This window comes from Ranitomeya variabilis, chromosome 6 (genome assembly GCF_051348905.1).
Source record: "Ranitomeya variabilis isolate aRanVar5 chromosome 6, aRanVar5.hap1, whole genome shotgun sequence".
Taxonomy (NCBI): Eukaryota; Metazoa; Chordata; class Amphibia; order Anura; family Dendrobatidae; genus Ranitomeya; species Ranitomeya variabilis.
This window is the reverse complement of record NC_135237.1, coordinates 53,525,649-53,535,382: the sequence shown is the minus strand read 5'-3', so window position 1 is coordinate 53,535,382 and position 9,734 is coordinate 53,525,649. Positions and strand designations below refer to the sequence as shown.

Genomic DNA, 9,734 nt, shown 5'->3' with positions numbered 1-9,734 from the left:
TACCCCATGAGGTATTGGACAGAAATGTAAAGTAAACAAAACACAAAGACAAAATAGGGATAACAGAAAACCTCTATCATATAAAAGCACTAACCAACAATAGAGAAGGGGATAGGGACAGGGGGGAATAAGCTAAATGGGAACAGGGACCTGGAGATAAACACACACGCACTATAGCAAACAACAAAAGACTACTACAACAAATCTACTCCAACCACTTAGCTTTAGTATGCCGCACAGGAAGACGAATCTTTCACTGGCAGGGACAAGAAGGTCTGAACAGTTTTTATAGGAAGAGGTAATTACCATATCAGAAGCAGCTGAAATGGAGCTGAATGTTTCTGACAAATCACACCATCTCTAAAGAATACCTGTGATTTATTACCCGACACGACCATCTAACTCAGAGGTCTCAAACTGCATTCCTCGAGGGATGAAAACAGGTCATGTTTTCAGGATTTCCTTGTATTGCGCAGGTGATAATTTAATCACCTGCACAGAATGATTCCAGCACCTTGTGCAATGCTAGGGAAATCTTGAAAACACGCATGGTTTGAGGCCCTCGAGGAATGCAGTTTGAGACCCCTGATCTAACTCCAGGTCTTCCAGGGTTACGTGACACTCTCGTGACAGTTGCAGTTTTAAATACCGTATGTTGGACAGGAGCCATTTTTATTACATTCTCGAATGAGTGTGTCCGATTTTGCGCTGCCAATCATTTTGTTCTGCCAGAGAGAAGCCACTTCCAGACTTGTCTGACAGCAGCACTCTCATAGAGAACATAGGAGCAATCAGTCAAACAAGCACTCCTGACTATTGGACAGACGGACCGAACGATCGACCGAACCATAGTTGGGTGAATGGCCACGTATTATGTATGGTGAGCTTTAGTTTCACAAACGTTTTTTACTAATGACTACTGTGTCTCTATTGTGAGCATATGGGGAATGTTAACATCAACGAACGTTATCTTTTCCTTGATAGGAAATGCACAATGTCTACTTCACTATTAAGATAACTGAATCATCCCCCTCTGAGTCAAATGGCTTTCAGGACTGACAGACCGCCTGAGTCATGTCCCGTGAATCACTACCTGCAATGTTTCAGCTTGATCAGTGACTGTAAGACAGACTCATTCCAGACCGATGTCCTACAGCCTCTCCATATACCCGGACCGGCCTCTATGGAGTTCTGGGAGGAGATAGAGGACTTTGTTAGCTGCAAGATCCGCTTAGCAGAATCCGGCTATTTCAAGGCTGTAACATAAGTCGGCGTACATTATCTCAGCTCAGAGACATGTCGGTGTAACTGGAGTCAGCGTTCACTGACTATGGGAAATTAGATTACTGTTCGGAGAGATGTTTTCGCCAATCATTTTAACGATCTTCCTTTAATCCTTTTCCAGCTGCAATTTATGGATTTTGAGAAATTTCATCTCGAATGCTTCCACTTTGATATGCAGCGTATTTTCTGTCTGGAATATCTGGAGGGGGAAGCTTACTACAATTGCGACCCGAATGAAAAAGTATTGTATTAAACACCATCTCAAAAGTTAGTGTTTCAGAAGTTCCAAATGATAAAAAGAGGAGTTACATAGAAAAAAAGTTGCGTGTAGCAGATCGTTTAACGGACTCAGTCCACATGTGTTAACTCAGGTGACCCACGATCAGTCAGGGCATTGGCATCTATCCATGGACCGTGAAACTTGGATGTGTAAGTCAACCTTGAGAGAATATGACAGCTTAAAGGGGAACTTTCACATGTTTTTACATATGGAAGTAATGGTATGGCTGTGTAGGCTCTTGTCCATCATTAAAAACAATACCTTTTTTGTTGAAATCTGATGTGCCAGTCCTGAGAAATCTAGTGTAAAAGCCATATGTAAATTAGGCTGAAAGTCCACTGGGGTGTGTCAATGTACTAAGAAGATGACGTCCAAGTGCACTGACACGCCCCCAATGCATTTCAAATTGATCTGTATATGGCTTCTATGCTTGATTTCTCATGACTGGCACATTGGATGTCTACAAAAAAGGTATTGTTTTTATTGGGGGACATGGGCCTTCTCAACCATACCATGCAAAAGCTTCCTGACAAAATCTGCAAAGAGTTTGTATGTTCTCCCCTTGTTTGTGTGGATTTCCTCCCACGTTCCAAAGACATACTGATAGGGAATGTAGATTGTGAGCGCCAATGGGCACCGTGATAATGATGACTGTAAAGCGCCATGGAATATGATAGCGCTATATAAGCAAAGCATAATAAATAAGATTTCTTTCTTTATTGCTGCACTCGCTTGTGTACAGCCATAACACAACTTTCTGCAGTAAACATTCTAACAGGTTCCGTGTAAGCCGCCCATATAAGAGGAAGACATTTGTGGAGCAGTACATTTACACACACATGAACAGCTGGAGGGTGAAGATAAAGCATATGTGGACAGCTGCAACTTCTCCAACTCCCTTCTAGCTGCAAAAACAAGATTTCCATTATTGTCATGTCATAAAAGTCCGGACTGGGCACATTTATATTGGTTTTTCTCAGGTTGTGTTGAGAGACGTATTTGCAAACTGATTTCCAGTGTCCCGTTAGTGACATCTCAGGTCACTATCTCTGCACTGAAATGGCAAAAACCCACAAGTTATAGATGAGTGAATTGATCTGTAGGACCCCAATCTAGCAGCTACGTCAGTAATCCATGGCGGCCAGACGGGAGCCCTGTGAACCGCCTACGCCTGCCGTCATCCCAATGTCTCTTCCGATTAATAGACCTGGAGTGACATAATGCATGTGGCGCTCGCTGCAATGATGATGTTGTGCCGCGCCTATAAATCAGAAGGATCCCAGGAGGTCGGAGGTGGTTCTCACGGCTCCTGTCCAGCAGCTACGTAATATTGAGGCGGCACGGGACCAGAGTCTTTCTAAAGGGAGTCTTTTTCAGTGGCAGCATTTTACTATTTGTAAAAATAGTCCAAATTCCGAGGAAACAGAAAAGTCCTTTAATTTCTATTCTTAAAAGGACCCTGATGGACCCTATAATAGCCCATGAGTCACCTCTGCTTCCATTTCCATCAGTTATGCAATAAATCTGAAAATTTTACACACTGATTCTCTTAGTCTGTCCTAAAAACAGCACAGACAATTGGCATGTCCGAGCACGGGTGTGAACATGGCAGAACAAGGACACCTCCTGATTGTTTGTCTCCATGGGCTTCTAGATTCCTTCACAGTCCATAGATATACGGGAATGATAAGACGTTTCCTATAATGTTGATCACAACGATTTTCCTAGACTTACAATTAGAGTTGAGCTCCATTGGCTCAGTGGGAGAATAAAATAATTACCCTACATTGTAAAAGTCTAACTTTATACTAATCAGGATAAAATACTGAATGATAATGGTTTACTAGCGTGTTCTGTACTTTACCTGCACCATATAAATGTTTAGGAATCTAAAACACTTTAACGGTTAATGCATCTGAAACCAAAACTGTGTTGAGGTCATCCGCAAAGGGTGACATTCAGTCAGAGGAAACCACAGTGAGTGGTGCAGCCATAAGTTTGCTAAACATTACAAGAGACTTAAAGGGGACCTTTCACTGAATTTTTTTTATTTTAACTGATTGACTCTTCCAACTGCCGCTGTTCCACTGATCCTAGAACAGTTTTCCTTTTTTTCCCTGTGCCCCTCCATTCCAAAGTTACGCCCTCCTGAAGATAAAGAAGCAAATTTTCCCTTTAAGCAACTGGGCGTATCCCACCAAACTTGTCTGTGGGCATGGCAGTGTTTTGATTGGCCAGCATCAAAGGAGAAAAGGCAAACGCCCACAGAGAAGTTCTGTGGTACACGCCCAGTTGCTTAAAGTGAAAATGTCTTCCTTTTTTCCGGGAGGCAAAAGTTTGGAACAGAGGGTTATAAAAGGGAAGGAAAAACTGATCCAGAATCAGCGGAGAAGTGGCAATTGCAGGAGGTATTTTCTGGGGGAGAGTAGGACTCAGCCATTAAATTAGGTGGGTTTAATCTTTATGTTTTGGCAGGAGGTAGCACAAAGGTTGCATTCTTACTTTTGAGGGAGGTACTAAAGGAGCATAAATACTTTCTAATAACTGAGAGAACAATATTGCTTTTAAAGGGATACTCAAAGGGCAATATTATTAGATTAGGGGGTGTAACACTTGGCCTGCCCCAGGCAACCAACCCTATGTCAGTGCTATACAGAGAGTATTATCAGTCCCCTGAGGGGCTTGGAATGGAATATTCAAATTTAATAATTAGAAAAAAAAAATTTTTAAGCATGAGATGTTGCCCTCACTTGGATTCAAACCTAAGACCCAAGCACTGCAGGGCAACAATACTAACCACTGTCCCTATTAACCAAGGTCCATGCTCACTCATAAATGAGACAAGCGATGGGGTTTATGAGATATATATATAAGTACAGTTCTCCAGATTTGTCCTAATAACTTAAAACGGATTTCTGAAATGCAACAATTGTGGCCAAAGATAGGTTAATGTCATAAAATGCCTAAGGAACTTATATGTATCTGTTATGCCCATATATGTGACTGCGGTGATGATATATAGTCTACACACATGAGCTCTGCAACCAATCACTGACCTCAGTGGTGTTCGGCATCAAACTACTGAGGTCAATGATTGGCTGCAGCGGTCTTGTGTGTAGAAAAGACGGGTAGGGAGTACTGGAAATATGCAGGAGAGTAAAGGTTATTTTTTCACAACACTTGCTTTTATATCGTTTTCTTTGCATAATTCTTCACTATTGTAACTTCTGTATTCTTCATTCACACCTGTACTTGTAGCCATTCAGTAATGATTTTCTTCTTTCATTCTCTGTGGCTAAAAATCTATATTGGCCATATCATGGACACACATAGCTGTTTCCAATGCATTTACGACTGGTGGAGATCTGAATCCTTAGGAATTTAAAATATTGGTACCTGTTAAAAGACTGCAAGCAGAGATCTTGACGACCACAATGAAATAATGCATGGATCTTTTTTTATATGAGAAGTAATCTTCATCATAAAGGTATAAAGGTACCGTCACACTAAGCAACGTCGCCAGCGATCTGTGACGTTGCAGCGTCCTAGGGAGCGATATCGCTGTATTTGACACGCAGCAGCGATCAGAATCCCGCTGTGAAATTGCTGGTCGCTGCTAGAAGGTCTGCACATTATTTGGTCGCTAGGTCGCCGTGTATCGCCGTGTTTGACAGCAAAAGCAACCATACCAGCGATATTTTACACTGGTAACCAGGGTAAACATCGGGTTACTAAGCGCAGGGCCGCGCTTAGTAACCCGATGTTTACCCTGGTTACCAGCGTAAAAGTTAAAAAAACAAACAGCACATACTCACCAGCGCGTCCCCCAGCCTCTGCTTCCTGACACTGACTGAGCGCCGGCCCTAAACTGAAAGTGAAAGCACAGCGGTGACGTCACCGCTGTGCTGTTAGGGCCGGAGCTCAGTCAGTGTCAGGAAGCAGAGGCTGGGGGACGCGCTGGTGAGTATGTACTGTTTGTTTTTTTAACTTTTACGCTGGTAACCAGGGTAAACATCGGGTTACTAAGCGCGGCCCTGCGCTTAGCAACCCGATGTTTACCCTGGTTACCCGGGGACCTCGGCATCGTTGGTCGCTGGAGAGCGGTCTGTGTGACAGCTCTCCAGCGACCAAACAGCGACGCTGCAGCGATCGGCATCGCTGTCGCTATCGCTGCAGCGTCGCTTAATGTGACGGTACCTTTAGACACAAGAACAAGACGTAGGTGCCCTAACACACGCAGCTGTACAGGATGTGCCAGTCACTGGTCGGCACCATGCAGAACTGCAAATGAATGTGATCAAGTGTTGTTTACTAAGCAAATATCGCCAGCTAGTCATTGAGTAAACTGACGGTACCTGACTGCTGGCAGACGTATCTAGTAATCATGGATATCTTAGGTGCCCGCACATCTTATGTAGCTGTCTCTGTTTTGGGCAAGTGTTCGTGCGTTTTCCACTGGGAGAGCAGAGTAAGCAGCTGTTGGCCACGTTCACATGTTCAGTATTTTACATCAGTATTTGTAAGCCAAAATCAGGAGTGGGTGAAAAATACAGAAGTGGTGAGTGACGTGTTTCTATTATACGTTTCCTCTAATTGTTCCACTCCTGGTTTTGGCTTACAAATACTGACCAAATACTGAACGTGTGAACGTGGCCTTAGGTTCCTTTAGAGAAGATTGGGCACTGCGATTCAGTATGCCTGATCTTTCATTTCTCAGACAGCATCTGTCGGGAGCCGAGGAACCCCCATACACATTAGTTCCCACGATAAGTTTTTCCGCTGCATATTTTTGTGTATAAACAGCGTCTTACAGTTCCATAAAAACGTACAGGATTTATAAGTATCTCATGCCCAATGTGCTTTATTTAATGCTGCGTAAACTGATCTGCGGTGTAATTTTGAAGTCCGCAACGTGTTAATTTCACAGGCGGTAAGGAGCGGTTCACATTTGCGTCTGTGTGCGCAGCGTACGATCCGCATGCGTCATGCATACATATCTTTAACATTGTGTATGCAGGAACAAGTTTTTGCATGTGTTCGCTTGCGGATGAGGTGTGCGGCGGGGTCCGGCAAACGCAACATATTGCATTTTTTGAGTCATCAAATATTGAGCAATTGTCAGACTATTAAAGGTTGCTTTACAGACGCAGCCTTGCTGTAGTTTCTGCACAGGCGGTTCTTACGCTATGCTTTATAGAGAGCTGGGGGTTTCGCCGGTGGTCTCTTTCCTGAGGCAGCCTTGCTGTAGTTTCTGCACAGGCGGTTCTTGCACTATGCTTTATAGAGAGCTGGGGGTTTCGCCGGTGGTCTCTTTCCTGAGGCAGCCTTGCTCTAGTTTCTGCACAGGCGGTTCTTGCACTATGCTTTATAGAGAGCTGGGGGTTTCGCCGGTGGTCTCTTTCCTGAGGCAGCCTTGCTGTAGTTTCTGCACAGGCGGTTCTTGCACTATGCTTTATAGAGAGCTGGGGGTTTCGCCGGTGGTCTCTTTCCTGAGGCAGCCTTGCTCTAGTTTCTGCACAGGCGGTTCTTGCACTATGCTTTATAGAGAGCTGGGGGTTTCGCCGGTGGTCTCTTTCCTGAGGCAGCCTTGCTGTAGTTTCTGCACAGGCTATTCTTGCGCTATACTTTATAGATGATGAAGGAGCAGTTTGCTCTGAAACACGCGTCGGGGTCGGGTCCAGCCGCTCTCCCTATTTGCCGGTCCTGCAGGTGTTAGGTACGTAAAAACGCTGATATGGCAATGATACGGTAATGTTGTGTATAATGGTCCCATGTTTAAGCATTGATCTATTTGCACTGTCTAACTAACATGGGCATCTACTCTAATATTCTGTACCTCTGCTAGTTATCTGGCTATGGGTTGGTGTTCTGGCCCGGTTTTGCTTGGCCGTGTTTACATGTGTGCCCTATTTTCCTGTGCCATACTGCCTGTTTCTGTCTGGTGTTTTTACTATTTGTATTAATAAAATTATGTTTTTATTGGACCTTCATGGCTGTTAGTTCTTCGTTTCTTCTTTTCTTTACAGAGAGCTGGGGGTTTCGCCGGTGGTCTCTTTCCTGAGGCAGCCTTGCTCTAGTTTTTACTACAGCAAGTTGCGTTCACATTGCGGTGACCTGAATTACATTTATTTTATTTTTCGAAGCGAAAGTCACAGTGTGCACACACCCCAAGGATGCCTGCAAAACTCTCCTTATTCATTTCTCTGACAGTCCTGCATATGGTCCCATGTCTAAACCTCTTACACTGAGCTGCTGGATTTCCATGAAAACAACAAATGTTTCTCCTCACTGACAGCAACCAGACATGTGGAAAACTGTGAGGGAATGAAGGTCAACATTGTTTTGTTTTTCAACCAAGAGGCAAAACGCTTTCCCTCTGGAGCAGCAGAACAGTCCCGACCCCAGTCAGAGGACGGGAACCATTGCAGCCAGGCACTGCCCACCACTCACTGGCCAGGACTGGGGTCGCTGTGCGCAGGACACACGTGACGTCACCTCCCTGCCCTCTCCAGACAGCCCCCCTCCTCGCTCCTCTCCGCACCCACGTGTCCTGCAGAGTCCCCGCCCCGTGCCGACGTCACCAGCTTGGAATGCGTTTCCTGTGGCGGCGGCGCGCGGACTGGGCAGGGTGCGGGACGTCACCGCGTAGAAGTCGGGAACCGTTAGCGGCGGCCGAGACGAGGCCACTAGTCACCGACAGCAGCGCCAGGGGGAGCGGCCGCAGCAGTCTGCATCTGCCCAGACACCGGGGCCGAGAGCACAGCCCCGTCCGCACCTAAACCCACCAGACCGGGACTCCGCCGCCACCGAGGTGAGACACACGGGACGTTACGGTGCATAACTAATGAGAGGAGGGCACCGGCCCTGTATGGAGGGTACAGATGTCTGCAGTGAGTGCAGGGACTGGTATATACCTCTGTGTATAGTAACACTTGTGTGTACAGTGTCTATAGTGCAGTGTCCGGTGTATATAACGCTGGTAATGCTCTTATATAGGGGGGTATAGCTATAATGCAGGTACAGCACGGCCTCTGCAGTGAGTGCAGGGTGTATACTGCTGTGTCTAGTGCATATAGATGTGATCATATACAGTATATACAGTTTGTACACTCTACAATCTGTGCAGGGCTCTGTATACACCATAGATAAGCTGTGACCGCTGTATACAGTGATACAGAATAGCAGAAGTGCTGTATACACCCTACAGTAGATGCAGCTGACACCTGTAGGATATACTGTACATGCATATATATATCCTACTGTAGGGTGTATACAGCTGTCACTTATGGGTGTGTGTAGAGCCCTGCAGCCATTGTAGTATACATTACTACTTCTTTAGGGTTTATATGTCAGTACTACATGTATGTATATCTACATATAATGGATATAGCTATGTATGGATGTGTATCTGATTCTGTATATTAGTGCGTGTGTGTGTATATAGATCCCTGCAGTGACTGCAAGCTGTAAACACTATTGTATATATGGTGTATGTGTGTATGTATGTGTATATGTATGTATATATATATATATATATATATATATATATATATATATATATATATTGTGTGTGTATATACATACATACACACACACACACACACACACACACACACACACACACACACACACACACACACACACACTATTGAACCCGTTCTATGCCTGGGTGGCATATATATATATACACACACACACACACACACACACACACACACACACACACACACACACACACACACACACACGTGTGTGTATATATATATAATCTTAGTGTGACTTATGACTGTTAGGATCAGGGTGATTATTTTGTAGGCTTGTGTACATAGTATAGACCGGCAGTGAAGGGGTTATTTGTTCTTGTCCTTTACACTGATGTGTCTGCCCATAGTGTACCAGCAGTGATACATCCTATTAGTTTCATGTCGGGGACCTCCTCTGTATTGCTGCGATCAGCTCTCCTGTCCCCCACACTTGGCTGTGATACAGAGGGCATTGTGTCCATGTGCGGACACCCTATAATCGGATCGTGCTTTCCACCCCCAGAGGCTGCAGGGAGTTTCCCTGTAGGAATGTGCAGTGGGAGGGAAGCACAGGACATCCTGGGAGTGGTAGTTTGCAGAGGGGGGGGTGAATTAGACCTTTCCCTCTGTACAGTGTTTATTTATAA

General features: G+C 44.8%; 1 protein-coding gene across 2 annotated transcripts in view; it reads left to right on the top strand.

Annotated features, from left to right (window-relative positions):
- The first annotated feature begins 8,189 nt into the window (after nucleotides 1-8,189).
- ITGB1 (integrin subunit beta 1) overlaps nucleotides 8,190-9,734 on the top strand; it is a 43,446-nt gene continuing 41,901 nt past the window's right edge. Inside the window, exon 1 of one of the 2 annotated variants that reach the window (XM_077268498.1) lies at nucleotides 8,190-8,375. The gene's annotated coding sequence lies outside the window, so the exon portion shown is untranslated. The remainder of the gene's footprint in view (nucleotides 8,376-9,734) is intronic. The other variant, XM_077268497.1, reaches the window with a different exon arrangement.